Here is a 17,306-nt window from a genome sequence, read left to right on the forward strand (position 1 = left end):
TGATGATGACGATGATCCATCTATGCCAATTGAATGCGATCCAGTTAATGAGGAGTTTCCATTGATTAGTTTCTATCCTGCATTTACAGTACAAGATTTGCCAACTGATTTTACAAGGTACAGTTACATTGAACGTTTGGAATCTTTCTGAGAAAGACATTGGTCTGATCAGAGAAGCCAGTTAAAGTCACAGTCAAACCTAATGCACTTTTTCTGAAAACTCCTCAATATAATATGGTACCAGATGTAATTGAAGCACTTACTCCTGTAATTGCAGATTTTCTAAAGCAAGGAGTTCTGAAAGAAGTGCTGAGCAGCCCAAGTAACTCTCGTATATTGGGTCTGCAAAAACAAAGTGGGAAATTTAGTGTTGTTCAAGATTTAAGGAAAATTAATGATATAGTGGTCAAATGTTGTCCAGTGGTACCAAATCCAGCAGTGATTTTGTTTCTGATCCCATGTGATGCAGAGTAGTTCACGGTGGTGGACTTATCACAATAATTTTTCTCAGTGCCTCTACATGAGGATAGTGCATTTCTTTTCTGTTTTAAATTCCGCAATCGTGTATATTCCTGATTTAGAATCCCACAAGGCTTTTCAGAGTCTTCGTCCATATTTAATCAGGTGTTGAAAAAGAATCTGGAATCATTGAAAATGCCATTCCAATGAGCATTAGTTCAGTACATTGATGATATTTTAGTTGCTTTGAAGACAAAGGAAGCATGCAGGTTAGATACTACTGCCTTAGAGAATCATTTCAGAAATGGACATAAAATGTCCCCAGCAAAACTCCAGTATTTTCAGAAAGAAGTGAAATATTTGGGACACCAAATAGAAAAGGTGTGAGGAAAGTTTACAGAGAAAGAGCTACTTTGCAAATGAATTCTCCAGTTACACAAAGAGATGTCAGGATGTTCTTGGGAGTGGTGAGTTTCTGTCGCCAATGGATTCCCAATTTTTCAGTTATTTCATAGCCATTGCAGAGACTTGCCCACAAAGATTTTTCTGACCCTGTGCCATTTAATGAAGCTTCTATGAAAGCTTTTACTGAGCTGAGAGAGAGTTTGTGCAGTGTCTCAGCTTTGGGAATGCCTCTTTGCACAAAACCATTTTTGTTGTTTTGTCATGAACGTGATTTTTGTGCCCTTTCGGTTCTTGTACAGGTACATGGTGGTTTAAATCGCCCTGTAGCATATTTTTCTGCTTCTTTGGACCCAGTTGCAGCAGCTTTACATGGCCATTTGTGGACTGTGGCTGCGGTTGGTTTGTCACTCACTCAATGTGAGAGTACTTTGATGGGACATTCTTTAACTGTTCTTGTCCCACATTCTGTAGAGGTTTTGCTCACCCGAACAAAGAATGTCTTCTGCCAAACCTCCACCGGGTTCCTCTTGCAGCCACTTAATATTTTGCTCCACTGTCCTGCTCCCTTCTAAGGTGTACTGAATGATCTGTGTCTGCCTTTGACAGCCACCTGCTCAATACTCATCTAAGACTGAATGTATTGCACCTTCCAGTGTCCAGCCTCCATCTCCCTTTTTCTCTGTGTGCAACTCACTTCTGTATTGAATCTTGCTATGTCCACCCACTTCACCTTGCCTCCTCCTCATTGTATCTTCACATTACTTTATAGGGCTCTCTTTCTTCATTGCCAGTTCTGTGCTATGCAGATGCACATATTTAAATATATCCAAAGGACCAGATAAAGTACAAAGTGCCCCTGTTGGCCAGTTTTGAACTAATCCTCATCAGTTTTGCATAAGCGTGGTAAAAATTTTTATCAACATTTGCACAACTGACCAGTTGGAAAAACATATATTAGGCAGTGTAAAAATGCCATATGGACCTGTGTAGAAAAACATTTTGCTCCATGTAGTCAGTACAAATGACTGTTCAATTTCCCCAGCGTCAATGCAAGTCCAATGACTTTAATAACACAATTATATTTCTTAGTGGGTGTTCAACATCAGCACTCACCAAGACTGGTACGATCAACATCATGATGAGTCAGACTTAATAAATCACTTGAATATTAAAGTGATTTGGTCTTGCACAATATCTGTATGTGGGATTTGGGTTGTAATACTTTTTGATGTTGCCTGCCCGAGACTTCTTTGCCATTTGGGAATTAGAGGAAGAAGACTTTTCTCTTCATCAACAATGATAAGTTCCATGTGAAATTTAATGCCCTGCCTCTTATGTGAAAATATTGCTTCTACCAGCTCTCTTCAATTTTAGCTGAGGGCAGAGTCTAAAATCTTAAGTGTTGCTACCACTTCTTCTAAGAATACATGATGCACCTCGCAGAAATTGTGATATGGCCCTATGTTTCTGAGAAGGTTGGACCATCTTGTATATACTGACAAAACGTTTTCCGAAGCCAAAGGGGAGGGTGTGTCTCAGTAGTTATTGATGAGGATTGAGCCAAAGGGCATGCGGCAAAACCAAGGACCCTACTCCACCCCGGTCAATAACTATTTTTAAATGCTACCAATAGATAGTATTACAATTGTAAATCAGACTCTTGACATTTGAGGTGCAATTCATACAACAGTTTGAAAGTGTGTTTTTATATTACTATTTAGGAGGAAGGCTACAAGAAGTGTTTCTTTTGAATTCTTGTGGTCATAAAGCATCACAATATATGAAATACACTGTAGAGAATGTCTGGTTTTAAGGGTCATAAAAAGGTGAATATGAAAAGGGTCAGGACAGATTTTAGTCACCATATAAATCATTTACTGGTGGCATCATACGAATTTTAGGAATTTCGGTTACTTCTGAGATGATTTCACACTATGAAAAATTCCAATCCTCTGCTGAGTTTTGATGCATCATCTTTAAGAGAATACAGTTTTCTTATGATTTTCTCATGGAAATTGTAGTTAGTGACCTAGAAACAACAATGAGAACACATTCCCAATTAATTCAGAAATGTTTTCCTCATCAAGGTAAGACAAAAGTCTGAATGTGTAAAATATGAACATCCAACAGCAACAGCAGTTTGATATTTGATTTTCCTGCGTTCTATTGCATCTTCACCACAGTTTTAATATAAGGCACATATTAATAGCATTTTACATTGATGATATATTTGAAAACATATATAAAATGAGAGGTTTAATTTTGTCAGTTAATTATGTACTTGCAACAGCAGTTGATTTCCCTGTGTTGCACTCTAGATTCATAACAAAGTTCTAAAGAACAACTAGAGTGCTACATTTCTTTATTCATGACAAAGCCAAGGCACCCCCTGAATGCAATTTTGCTGCTAAATGAGATTTTGAACTTAAGCCTTTCCTATGAATCAGACTGAAGTAAATGATCATCAGGGTGTTAGTATGAAACTAGATTCTTGTGAAAGAAAGTAGGATTTTAACAATTTATGGAAAATATATTTTAAGTACTAAAAATAAATAATGGAAGAGTTTCCCACCTAGGCCTAATAGACCCTTTTGTATATTTGATTCCTCCGAATATCCATCCTCTCTGTTGCAGACTACCTCCTTAGTTTTAAATTCGTCACAATTTGTTAAACAGAGAAGGCGCTTTTTAATATTCTATATAAATGCATGAAAGTATATTTTTAGAGGTGAAAGGGACTATTTGCAGACAAGTCTCATACTTTAAATAAATATCTTTGGTAGTGGGACCCTCTAAATTTGTTGCTGACTGAACATTTGTTTTTTATTCCCAGTTCTTTTAGTCAGTAGTTCCATCTCTCTGCAAGAATGGGCACTGAAGTCAAAATCTTTTTTATCAAGAGTTAATCATTAGTAAATGAAAAAACATATTTGAAATAGGTAATTATTGCCTCTGTATATCTTATAAATGACTATATTTAAAGGCATTTAATGAAAAATATTTCAAAATAAATAACATTGTAAATCACACAGAACAATTAGACAATTGTTTTAAAATGCAGTGAAAACTTTTCCAATCCGGAAACACTTTACATTCGTAATACAAACACATGCAACCAAATGCTTTATAGGGCCAATGTATTTCAGCACTTTGTAGCAGCAGAGGTGTAAACCATTTTCATGTCCATTTTAAGCCTTTGTATAGGAAAATAAAGGACTCTAAAGCTATGTTCTCCAGCATCATGCCTCCTAGTGCAGGCACATTCTGTTATCTTGGGGAAAAGTCTTTTTCGCAAATAGAATACTACAATCTTCGCAGCTAGCTGTGAGGGGATGAAAAAATAGCTGTAAGAGATTTGGGGCCAGATGTACGAAGCAGTTTTCAAGTCGCAGACGGCGAATCAGGCCGTTTGCGACTTGAAAAATGCTTTGTGACTTGAAAAATGCTATTTGGGATGTACAAAGCCCAAACTGTGATTCGGTATCTTGTTACTGAATCGCAGTTTGGGTTTTGCGATTTGGTATTAGGAAGGAGCGTAACAGGACCCCTTCCCCTTTGTGAATGGCAGCTAAAATATTTTTTCAGAGGCAGTGGTCCCACGGACCACTGCCTGCTCTGAAAAAATGAAAAGAAAACTTTTCATTTTTAATTTTGAAATGCATCTCATTTTCCTTTGAGGAAAACAGACTGCATTTAAAAAAAAAAAAACTGCTTTATTTAAAAGAAGTCACAGACATGGTGGTCTGCTGTCTCCAGCCCTATGAGGGTGGCTATTCCCAATGGGGTTGCAAATTGTGACCTATCCTATGAATATTCATGAGGTAGATCATTTGCAACTCCATTTCGACCCCATTGGGAATCGCAAACAATGTCATTGACACTGTTGTACATCAGATTTTGCGACTCACAAATTGCGAGTCGTTCTGATTCGCAATTTGCGAGTCGCAAAACCTGATTTTTGTACATGTGGCCCTTGCTTATTGGTTGAGGGGGATCAAACCCTACTCGACAAACAGAATTTTTGTCAGGGCTAACCATAAAAGTCACTAAATCGACATGTGCTTAACCCTGTGGTAGCTGGGCACAAGAACAGTCAGACTTTCATTGAAGACAAATAATAAATAACATGACAACAAAACAAATTATTTCCAATCAGTAGAAACTGATTTATGAATTTGTAAAGCTTTTAGTGAAATCCAGCGCCTAAAAGGTCAAAGTGCCAAATGCGGGTATATGGCAGTGCAAAAGAAGGGCAAAGTCAAAAGTTAAGGCCAACTGTAATGGAGCACGGGTTGGATGCATGAGGGCGATTGGGCCCGGTCTCAACTCACCTTCGGGTTTAGGTGAACCTTTGAAGAAAATTTCCTGAGAAAGTAGAGTTCATTGTGGCAAGACAGCAAGCTATGTCCAGGAGGAGTCATCGGGGAGCTGCTCGATGAAGTCTTGGTGAAGGTTTCGACAATGGCAGGGAAATTTTCTGGGTGGAAAAAGCTGGATTTCTAGGCTGAGGAGGTCATCCTCATCAGTAGGAAGATGGTTGCCTTTGAGCCCCGTGAAGATTTTTACCTTCAAACTTAGAGAACTTTTTGGAAGTTGAAAATCTCCAGCAGGACAAAGCTGCAGTCTGTAGCCAAAGAGGACTCCACAAGGCTGCTTAATGTCGCTGAGAGGTGCCACTGAACAGTCTTTTCTGCTGCAGAGAAGAACAAAGTGGGAGCTAATCTGAAGTCAGGCCAAACAGGCAAAGCACCTTCGAAGGATCGGCTGGCACGTAGGTCCTGGTCTTCTATTGGTTTTACAGGCACTTTTTGGTGAAAATGTTCCCAAGTCATAAGTTTTAGGGTTAGGCAGGAGCAGCACCTCTAACACCACCTACAAGGGTGCATGACCTGGGGTCACCACTTGGATGATTTTTACTCACTCCAGCAGAGGCCAGGCACAGGGTTCAATGCCTTAGGAGTTTGTTATATCCCTGTAGGTCAAAAAGGAGGCCAGCCAACTAGCCCTTTGAGTCGCTTCTGGTGGTCCTGGGTTTACAGAGATGGTCCAGTTCTCCTTCAAGCAGCAAGGCAGGCATTCAAACAGCAGGGAAGTCCTCTGGTAGCAGCAAGGCAGTCATCAGGATGTCCAGGTAGTCCTTCAGAAGTCTTACACATGCCAAGGAGTATACTGAACAGTGGTTCTGAGTGTCCAATATTTAAACCTGGTGCCAGCCTTTAACCTAATGCAGTTTTTCTGAAAACTCCTCCTAGACTCCTAGAGAAGTCCCTATGATACCCCCACAACTGGTTCTGGAAATTTCCCCTTCCTTCCCCTGCCAAGGCTTCAAGAAGTCTGGGGTGACAAGACACTAGTGTCAGGTTAATTTGTGTATGCTGGAGGTAAGCCCTTTGAAGTGCAGGAGGGGCAAGAAACTGCTCTGTCTCTGGCCATCCTGGCAAGATGGCCCATCCTACCAACACTTAGTCCCCTTTTGTCTCACTGTCCGGAAGGAATGCACAAAGCCCAACAGCAGAGCAGTTCACAGTCTATCACCTAGGACACTGGCGGAAAGGACAAATGGTTAGAACAAGCAAATGCCAAATTTCTAAAAGGAGCATTTTCAGAATTGTGACTGTAAAATCCAACTTTACCATTAAAGAGGATTTTAAATTTGCAATTCATTTGAGTCTATAAATGATAATTTTTTATGCCCCCAATCAAAAGTTAGCCGTTAGTATTAAATGTAAGACAGGCAACTCAATGTTTTTAAATGGGAGAGACATGCCTTACAATACTGAAAAATGAATTTAGGAGTTTTTCACTACTGGGACATGAAAAACCTAAGAACATATGTCCTATTTTGTAAATACAATGCCCCCTTCTCTATGAGCCTTTAGGGCCTAACTTAGGGGTGGCTTACATGTATTTATTTTTTATTTATTTGTCAATGTGTTCAGTCAATTAAAAGCATTACACAAAAGGTCGTAAAACACAATGGTAAAATCGGTTTTGAGTTAAAAATATTCAGCTGAGTTGTGGAGTGTTACAAAGTTGCTTGCTGGCTGGTTTTGTGCACTTGTCTTGCTTGTTCAGTCTCTTGGAGATGGCATCCTAGTTTGTCCAAGAATTTAGCCAGTCTGCAGCTGAGCTGCATGTCGTCCCCTTTAAAGCCTGATACCAGATGGGCTCAGGTATGTTAATCATGGGGCGGGTGTGTGTTGCAGAGCTAAGGCTATTCATATGCCTTGCTACCTGAAATTTCAAAATTCGGCCGAACAGGGGTAGAGATAAGATTGTAATGTTAATTATCGTTTCTGCATTTTGGTTAAAAAAAAACTAAATGAAGCGGGTTGATCCATACTATAGCGGCCAATAGCAGATCAAAGGCCCATTGCTTCAAGTTCTTTTATCAGTTGTTTCCCTAGCCTGACCCCTTTGCATATTCCAGGTGGAATTTGGTCTGGTATCTGCCAGAAGAAGTTCTGCGCCGTGGTGGCTTAATCAGAGAGCTCAGATCCCAGTAGGTTCACATTGAAATCACTGCTTAGAATCAGTTGGGGACATGGAACCTTATTAAAGAGTTCTTCAATATGTTCTTTCAACAGTCGTACAGCTTCTAGTTTGCAGGTTTTCCCCGGTGGGATATAGATGTTAATTAGGGCTAGATGGAGGGTAGAGGAGCCTTGTGTCATAGAGAGAAAAACTGTCAACAGATTTTTGCACATGACTGGGGGGCATGTGGTAGTGCCTCTTCATTGTTGAGCTGAGATATGTGATGAGCCCGCCTCTCAGGCGCCCAAAACGAGCCCTCCTTGTTGCTGGAACATGATAACTCACAAATCCTGAGTTTATAGGTGGAGATTCCATCCAGGTCTCTTAAAAGCATTATTATCTGGAATTACGTTAGGTAGTTAAGTAGGCACTTGTCCTCCAATTTGTCCAGCAACCCATTAATGTTCCAGGAGTAAATTGCAAAATTAGATTTGTCCTCTTGGTTGCTGGTACGTGGCCTGTCCCATCATTATTGCCCTGGTCCTATGCTCAGGGTGCTGGGTAGCCAGCTCCAGTCATTAGGGAATGGTGGGGCTCTGGAGCAGGGCGGGGTGCTGTACCAGGCCAAGCTCCACATGGGGAGAGCATTCTACCATGAGAATTCCTTGAATTCCTTGAAGGCTTATTGAAGGCACTGAGTGGTGGTTGAGACCGTCTGCCACCCTGTCGGCTTAATAGAAGATGTGGATAAGCAGGGTGTGCTGCAGGGGTTATAGGTATCCCCAGCTCCTGAGAGTTGCACCTACTCCAAGCACTTGCTCTGCTACCTCTGCCGAGGTCCAGGTCACTTTGGTTACTTTTTAGTCTGGGATGCGAGGGTGGGATAAATTCCACTGAGACCATATCCGCTGAGATAAGATTTGCAGTAGCAGAAAGCTGTCCTAGCAGCCATAGAATGTTCTCTCAGTTCAGCAGGTCAAATGTGCCTCTCGATTTGTATTCTGGGTGCAACAAAGTTGCTTTAGAGCTTAGGCCACAGATGCGCAGGGGATTACCTGTAATAAAAAGAAAGGTTTAAGTCTGTCAAAAGGATTATTTTGCCAGGTTGAAATGGCAGCTTTAAAACTGCACACACAGACTGCAATGGCAGGCCTGAGATATGTTTTAAAGGGCTACCTTAATGGGTGGCACAATGAGTGTTGCAGGCCCACTAGTTGCATTTAACTGACAGGCCCTGGGTACATGTAGTACCATATACTAGGGCCTTATCAGTAAATGACATGTCCCAATCAGGTGTGGACTACGTTTACTATGTTTTAGAGAGAGAGAACAAGCACTTTAGTACTAGTTGGCAGTGGTAAATCCCCAGAGTCCTAATGCCAACAAAAACAAATTTAGAAAACAGGAGTAGTGAATGTCAAATGTTTGAGAGAAGACCACACCAAGAATGTCAGGTATAACACTAGTGTTATGTGGGTTTATAGTATTAGTAGGCTTGTCTATGATACTATCCAAGAATCACCTTAGTGCATATCGCCCAGATAGGAGCCAATCAAAATGCAACATTTTGATAGTGTCCAGCAGTCTGATTTCGATTTCTAAATATTAGGCAACTGATTTAAAGTTTGGCAGACAAGATATCCCATCCACCTTATTACAAGTGCACCATATGCTAATACCCTTATAATAAGGCAGATGGGATTTCTGTCACATTTGTGGCAGTGTATCCATCCATCAAACTAAATTAGGGCCCCTGATTGGCTGATTTGCTCGGTCTATATATTGATAGCACATGTTTGGAAAGTTTTGCAAGTATATTTGTATTGTTTCCCTATATGTTTTGCCCGTCCCCCAGGCTGTTGTTAAGGACAAAATGTTTTCTGTCTTCAGGCCTGTAGCTATCAGTTAGGATGTGTCTATTATGCTTCTTTTTCAGACTGCTTATTATTTAGAGTGTTGTATAATTTTCATATTGTGTAGGGTGTGGAGGGCTAAGATATTGGGGTTTCTATGTGCTTGTAAATCATGTTTTGCACCTTTGGCAAAACAGTTACATATTTATTTTATAGTAGTTGCCTCAGTCAGTTTTGCATTTTCCAGCATAATACCTTTTCAATAATTTAATATAGGTGTCGAAACCACACAAATTTTTAAGTTGGCATATTTTGCATAGTTATCTTTACTTATTATCATGTGTTCTCAATAGGCATCACACACTCATAAACACTGAGGCCCAAATTAAATATTCTCATCTTCAGAAGGGAGACTGGTATTCATGCAGTTGAGGCAGCTCCTAGGAGTACATTTGATGACGCCCACACAGAGACAGATCTGCCATCTCCCTGCCAACTCACAAGGTGCCAGCATGTGTCACATAGTTGTAGCTCCCTTCACGTGGTTGTCCAGTGAGGTGCCAAAATCATACAGTGGCAGATGAGGCGAGCTTGAAACCACTCCATATAGTAGATTTTCAGCTCGTCTTCTGTGGCTGTAAGTAACTAATGTCCATTAAGAGATGTCAATACATCACATGACATCAGCAACAGCCTCAGCAACCCTTTGTTTGCTGAGGCTGATGCTGAGGCATAGAGTAGCTCACATATCATCTCAGATGGAAATGCGGATAATCTTGGTCAGAAAATGAGACAGCCAGGAATCTTTGTCCATCTGCATCTCCAAGTTGAATATCTGACTGGATCACGGTTGTTTGCCACTGAATGGCCATCAGATCCCTTATATAACCGAAAAACTATGACTACTGTATACTAAGTGAAAAAATACTTAAACCAATATATATTCAGAGTTCTAGAGAAACGTGTGAGAGACACACAATTTGATGAAACAGGATTTTTCCTTTCAACAAATTCAACTATGGCCCCTCAAAAGTCATTGATTGCTGTTTTTTTCACTTATAATTAATGTTTAAAACATTAATGGCTTAATAGTCCACAGGTCATCTCCAGGACTGACAAATATGTGTAGAGGACGGCTGCTTAAGGAGCATTCATATCATTGAAAACAGTGTTAGTCGTATTATTAGCTATACCAGGACCAGTATGAGTCCAATACGATTTTAAATATTTCTGTCTTGTAAATTACAGTCACTATGGAAAGGAATTTGCAAAAATCCAAAAAGGGTGCATTGCATCCCACAAGCACATCTTCACTCCATGCTTTCTATTGGCAGTAATGTTAGGCTCAATACATGCAAAACTAAGCATTTCTTTTTGCTAGTACACATTTCAACCAAAACCACACCCACTCTCTTCTCAAATAAAAGTTAATTCACCTTAAGCAGGAACCTCGAGGTTTGCTTTGGCACTTCTCTGCATTCCACCGGTCAACCACGACCTCTCCTCAAAGTCTATTTCTAAATATTTGTAAATTACACCCCTCCCCCCTTCATTCAACTTGGCCAAGAATTTTATTAACATAGGTTTTCAGATCAATGTGACCCCCATGCATTTTAAAGAACCACAAATAACAGAAACCACCACCAACAACCTTATAGCCAACAACACTGTTTTGTACAGCACATGAAACAGAAGAGTGACTCCCGGACCTTGGAAATGTTTGGGAAATTCATACCTTTGAAACATATGTATATGTTGTAGGGCTTGTCCCACTTAAAACCTCACTCACTCCCTGCCCCTTCATCAGTATTAGTTGCCTTGTAACATTCAGATATATTAGGCATCTGCTGGCTGATTCACAAAGGTTTTTCAGTGACTTACTGTTTGCGTTGCTCTCGGTCTACTACTGAATTGCAGAGATAAATCATGTGTAAGCCAGGGTTACTCCAGAAATTCAATAGTAAGGTAAAAATATGACAAGAGTAAGCCACATTGGCTCGCAATATATTTGTCAGTCTGGTCCATTATACCTTATGCTTAGAGTTGCTCAAGACAAAAATAAATGTCAATTTATAATACCATTACACATTATGCATGGGATAAGTCCCAAAGTGACTGTTTTCAGTTTACTGTACCTTAATCTTCCAAAGAGGCTTTTGCATACATATTTATCCTTTGAGCGCAGTTTAATGATCTTCTGGATTGTCTAAGAGCTAAATATTCTGAGTGAAGGAATGTTCTCTCTTAGGATGCAAATATTTGTCATTGGTATATTTTGACCGATACAGAAATATATTTGTTTCCGCAGACATACAGTACTTTTGAGTACTGTGACAGAACATAACATGTTGGAAACTATTATGAGCTCTAATTCGGAACGCACATTCTATAGAACTGGATTCCCATCGTACAGGGAAAAAAACAGCAGGTAACTATCCGGGTCCCGTTCATTAGGGCAGGCCAGACCATTCCTATTCCCACAAAGGGCAAAGCAGTTATCTAGTGCGCTGTGTAATGGTTGTTGTTATTGGTCACTGTTTCTTACACCAATGATTTCCGGTGTTAAATAAAAATAATTTACTATAAAACAACTTCTCAGAAATATTCAATAAAATACACTTTTTGGCTCATTGTTGTCAGACATCTTCAGAGGATGCATTAATCCCCCACATCCCAGTTAAAATGTTTTTCTTGGTGAATCAGATGTTGTTGGAATCCCCTGTGACCTTACTGAAAATATATTAATGCTCGTTCATCACGACTGGCTTGCTACCGGTTCTTTCCGACAAATAAACGTGTGGTTGCTTTGTCCCAACTATGGGCTTGCCCACGCACAAACATACCCACAAACACACGCACTAAACTCAGTTTGAATATTGTTTGTCTAATTATACTGTAACCCCTGCTCATTTGTAACAACTTATAACTTTATTTTTCTGTTCTCCTTTGTCTGTTTAATAAATTAACGTCGGATAGATTATCATTACAAAACCTTAAACAACATATGTCTTTTTAATAGGACAAGCGAAGCATGTTTCAGCAACTACTGAATCCAGGAACTATGTGAAACGAAAGTACAGGTGCCAGAGATCTAGAAGTAAGTCATTTTCTGTTAACACTTCTGATTCTAGAGATCTTGATCGTGTTTCGGTGCGAGAAGATTTTTCCACCTCAACACGGCTTTTCTATTTGTATTCCTAGATACACAAATAAAAAAAAGGCAAAATTGTAAAAAAAAAAAAACACAAAAAAAATAGATGAATACAAAGTATCTGTTAAAGTGAAAGTAATGTAAAACTATTTTTTTTTAATGTTTTCGTCGTAATTGTTGGGAAATGTAATGTTTGAGATGTTCTTATCTACACACACACACACAAGGGAAGTAGTGTGGTAGAGCCCATTCCCCCATTAGGAAGCCTAGAAAAGCGTTTCTATGAATTATGGAAGAGTGAAACATCCCTGGCCACCAGTGGCAGCCTGTAATTCTAGGAAAGAGGGGTGGGTGGACGGAACAAAAACGCACACATACACACTAATTTTCACCCAGTCATTTATACACACACGTGCGCACACATGCATCCATTCACAACACTCATCACCAAATATTCAAACATACACTCACACACGCACCAAACATTAATTTAAAAAAAAAATAACATACACTTACCTGCAGCTCTGCCTTGGAGGTCCCAGGAGGGTTGGGACTGCTGTCTTCCCTCATTAGTTGACATAAGGTCAGCTAATGAGGGAAGGCAGCAGTCCCAACCTCATCACAGAGTGGGATGGGGTCAATAAGACTGATGACCCCACCCCCACTCTGTGACGAAGTGTCACTGATTGATCCTCAGCCCTGGGCCCTTCAGCGCTTAAAACTGAAGCACCCAGGTTTGAGGCAATGAGTGACACTCCTCATCACCAAGGGAGAGAGCCTCAGGGACCTTAACTGAGCTGAGGAGGTTACACCCACAGAAGCCGTGATATATTTAACCGAGCAAAGTTCAGGTCAGGCAGCTCGGAGCCTGCGCATTTAGAGCATGTCTAGCTCCAGACTGCCTGACCTGAAAATGAGGAGTGTCTGTCAGGCTAACCTTTGCTCAGCCTGACACTCTTATTGAGGGGCAAAGCTGATCATATATATTGTGTGCTTTAACATTACTAATGTAAACTGGAGCATCTAAATGATACAACTGAAGGTCCATTCCAGGAAGACAACTGGAAATTCATATGCATGTGTGTTCTAATGTTTGATTTTAACATGCTGAGATTTAGTACTCATGCACATTTAATGATTTTAAAATGCTAAAATGTAGTACTCATGAATGTTTATATTTGGGTACATGGTGAAACTGAACCATTGTGAACTGCATATAATCATATTTCATGTATAACTGCAGGATGGATGCTCTCATAATTAAGAAATTCGAATGTGAATTGAATGCCATATTCAGTTAGCACAAGTAAAGACATGAAACATTTGATTTGTTGTGTATAGCCTTCAACGTGGAGTTTTGCTTGCGTTGTAATATTCTTTCTTTGTAGGTGCATCAGTGCGAGTCTACAGTTAAAAAAAGGCATGTGTGTGTATGGAAGATAGTGGTGTACATGAGGATATTTTGGCAAAGATAAAGGAGAGCTAACAAACTGAGAAGAAAAGACTACTGTTTGTGTACCAGGATACACTCAAAGCTGTCCTGATGTCCAATTCATGGGATGTGAGGTTCAATAGGAGCTGGCAATTTCAACTGTGAAAGGAAGGTGGAAAACTACTGGCATGGACGAAGTCGTTTTCTGGAAGGTTTTATAGCGTTAATTGCTATTCACCTAGTTAGACAAGGGCAGATTCCCTTGAGACTTGAAGGGGTACAGACCACTCTACTCTTTAAATCTTTGCTTAGCTTTTAAGTTATGCATCACCTCTCTATCAGACCTTCTACAGAGGTTCCTGCTATGATGACGCTTTCCTATACTTCTTGAGACTTAATTGGGATTTCCTTAAAGCTTTGTTTAGGGCACTTCGATTAACTTAGATTTTCCAATGATTAGTCAGGAGGACTGCGACTTATATAAAGATCAACAGATTGTGTTTCTCATCTTTTGTATTGTTTCAACTGAATGTCTTGCCCTCCTTATGCTTATACAAATTTACCTCATTCGATGTTTTACTTCACCTTTGGTGATATTGTACTTACATAGCATGTTTTACATCAGTTTAGCTCTTAAGTTGTAATAAATGTTTGAAACTCTATCCTCCACCTACTAGATTTATTGTGCGACCAAAAAGGCTACACTGTCAATTAAATTGAAAGGTTGATTTTAGCTCTCCTATACTTCTTTAGCATCCTAAAAAGGTCTGTCTGAGGAAGAATAATAAGAATACAGGCCTGAGCATCATCAATAATATTGTTTTCATATGGTATGGGCCACTGTTCTTTGAAAAAATGTGTAATTGTCTTCTGATCATTTAAATATAAGAACATCTTTGCAGCTGTGTTTTTGTATTATTGTTTCTTGTCCATTAGAAGTGTTGTGAAGCTTTTTGTTTGGTCCCATGTGTCAATATATCCTACACTGAAAGACTCAGAAGTTTTGACTCTGATGCAAACTTGGGGAGTCTGGGAGGAATGAGTCCATTGTAACACGTGTGTGCTACCCCTGCTGGGCATTTATTGTATTTAGAATGTAAAAGGCTAATTGCATGGCAGGTGCAGGTTAACAAGGACATGTTGGTGGTGGAGGCAAAAATGTATTTGTCTGGAGTGATTGGTTTGGTTACGTTATCCTAGCAGAGAGTTGTATAGCACTGTATTGCCATTGGTATGGCCTCACAGTGCTGAAAGATTGGAGTATCTTCACACACATCTTCTGAGTTTCCCATTACCGAAGGAATGTAACACACACATTCCTTTATGGTTATTTTCAAACACTGACCCTACCCTTCAACATCGTGGAAATGGTCAGGGATTTCCTCCAGCCAGCGTTTGGTGTAACTCCTCTTTTAGCATGGAAAGTAGAATGGATTACGCTTAGATTAAATAGTGGTGTAAGGGTAAAGTTTTCAATACGGAGAAAAAAATGTATATTTGCACCTCAGGATCCAACTTATTCAAACATCCTATGGTTTGAAGTTCTGCCTGTGGAAACTTTGTATAATGTAGATGTTATAGTCATCTTAACCCGATGCAGATGCTATGTTATGTAATTTCAGCTACCACAATAGATATGGTGACACACACCGTCTGGGGCTATAACACACATTCTGCCCAGAGGGCACAACTGTTGTTTGTACTCCCTTTTTGCACCCCAGTCCACATCGATACTATAGAAGGGGTTGCAATCCCTTACATAGCCCCTACCGTAATAGGTAAAAAGATATGGAAGTGAAAGGCCCAATTGTATTTGTATAAACAGAGTGATTCAGACTAGTCATGGAATTCTTGGGTGTTAGTTCAATTATTCAGTTTTCCATCAATTGTTCACATCTTGTACATCAGTAGTGAGAAAAGCATGCCTGACAGCCAACACCTTTATTGCCTCTTTATGGCACACAGGTGTGGGGGTTTTTTCAAGGCTTATGAGACTATCCTCCTGGTAGGATAAAAATAACTCGGTAGTACTGCCTACAGTTCCTAGTATCAAAGGTTGTACCTGCTCAGTTTTGATAGGGTTATAGAATCCATTGTAGAGCGAAAATTGCACATTAGCAGAAGGGGTAGTCCCTTGTAGTAGACAGGTAGTGCACAGGGTGGGACTGCATCCAGAATACAGGTAGTGCAGCAGGTAGGACAGCATCCAGACTACATTAGTTTCCATGAATTTGGGGAAGGCCTGACATTGCGCCAAACATACAAGCATTCTCAGTACATTTGGTTCTGAGAAATTGAGAGCGCCTGAAGGCACGCTGTCCCACACGGTTATCAGGTTTCAACATTCCATATGATTATTCTTACTATTTTCCGGGATAGAGGCACCTACCAAAGTATCAGTAGGAAAGCACCATGACACCAAACATATTATCATTGTTCCATACTGGCTGTAGTAGAAAGACTTGAAGCCTGTCTCTCTTTCTGTTTACCTACTATTATAAGGATTGCACCAGAACAAACTGTAACACTGTGTGATGCCAATGGCGTGTTCCCTTATTTGCATATTGGCCTAGTGAAAATTAGTGAATGACTTAACTCCTGCGTCGTATTACAAAGCAGGCACAGGTGCAAAGAAACTGCCGGGAGGTCATTGATGGTGTGTGCCTTATGAGGTGGTGTAGGGTCACTGTGTCCCCAAAAGTGCCCCTCCTGTCTAGGGATTTCTTCCACTCCTCAAAGTCATCGGACTTCAACACTGAAGGGATGGCAGGCAGTTTCACATTGCCAGTTCACTTTTCAATGCTACACACTCTTTGGTGCAGTTGCAAATTAACACCTGCCATAGCAATAGTGCAGTGTTTGTTATATGGCACATTGTTCCTGTCTGTGTCAGGTGCACACTTCGGAGGGGGCACCAGGCACAGAGTGTGAGCGTGCATGATTTTGCATAATATTGCCCCTGGAAGTAAAAAGCAATGGAACTACGGCAATGGCCTTTGGTAGGAAAGTTGAGAATGCTTTGAAAACATGAAGAATTGACATAATGGGCTCTGACATTCTCATCTTATCTTATTTGGGAGCCTCAAGATCAATTAGCATAAGCCTATTTGGCTTCAGAGTGATTGGTCAAATTGTAATAATTGTATGGGAAGTTTTCCTGGGAAAAAAATCTCCCTAGTTGTGATTCTTAGCGAGAATCCAAGTATGAGCTACAAGAATTCAGTTGTCTGAATATTCTCAATTTATAGAAAAGCTGAACCTAATTTCAATGATATTTTTGCAAATTATTTTCAGGACATATTATGCAGATGCACATTTCTGTACACAGTATTCTGATGTACAAAAGGTGCAAGGAGAGCCACATGAACAATTACAACGAGCGATCCTGGCAACCTCACAAACCCTGGCACAGTCCCTGGCTAGTGAATCATAATTATAGATATGAAAACTCTATTCTGGGCAGACTATATGATGGGCAAAGCCAGGTCCTCTAACAAGGCAAGATTTTACTTGTCACAGCGAGAGGGCAGCA

The 17,306-nt window shown here is 40.1% G+C and overlaps 1 protein-coding gene across 7 annotated transcripts in view; it reads left to right on the top strand.

Annotated features, from left to right (window-relative positions):
- DLGAP1 (DLG associated protein 1) overlaps positions 1-17,306 on the top strand; it is a 2,415,981-nt gene that overhangs the window by 741,028 nt on the left and 1,657,647 nt on the right. For all 7 annotated transcript variants that reach the window (XM_069219941.1, XM_069219948.1, XM_069219940.1 and 4 more), the window contains one exon: positions 12,211-12,288. The gene's annotated coding sequence lies outside the window, so the exon portion shown is untranslated. The remainder of the gene's footprint in view (positions 1-12,210; positions 12,289-17,306) is intronic.

This window comes from Pleurodeles waltl, chromosome 2_2 (assembly GCF_031143425.1).
Source record: "Pleurodeles waltl isolate 20211129_DDA chromosome 2_2, aPleWal1.hap1.20221129, whole genome shotgun sequence".
Classification (NCBI taxonomy): Eukaryota; Metazoa; Chordata; class Amphibia; order Caudata; family Salamandridae; genus Pleurodeles; species Pleurodeles waltl.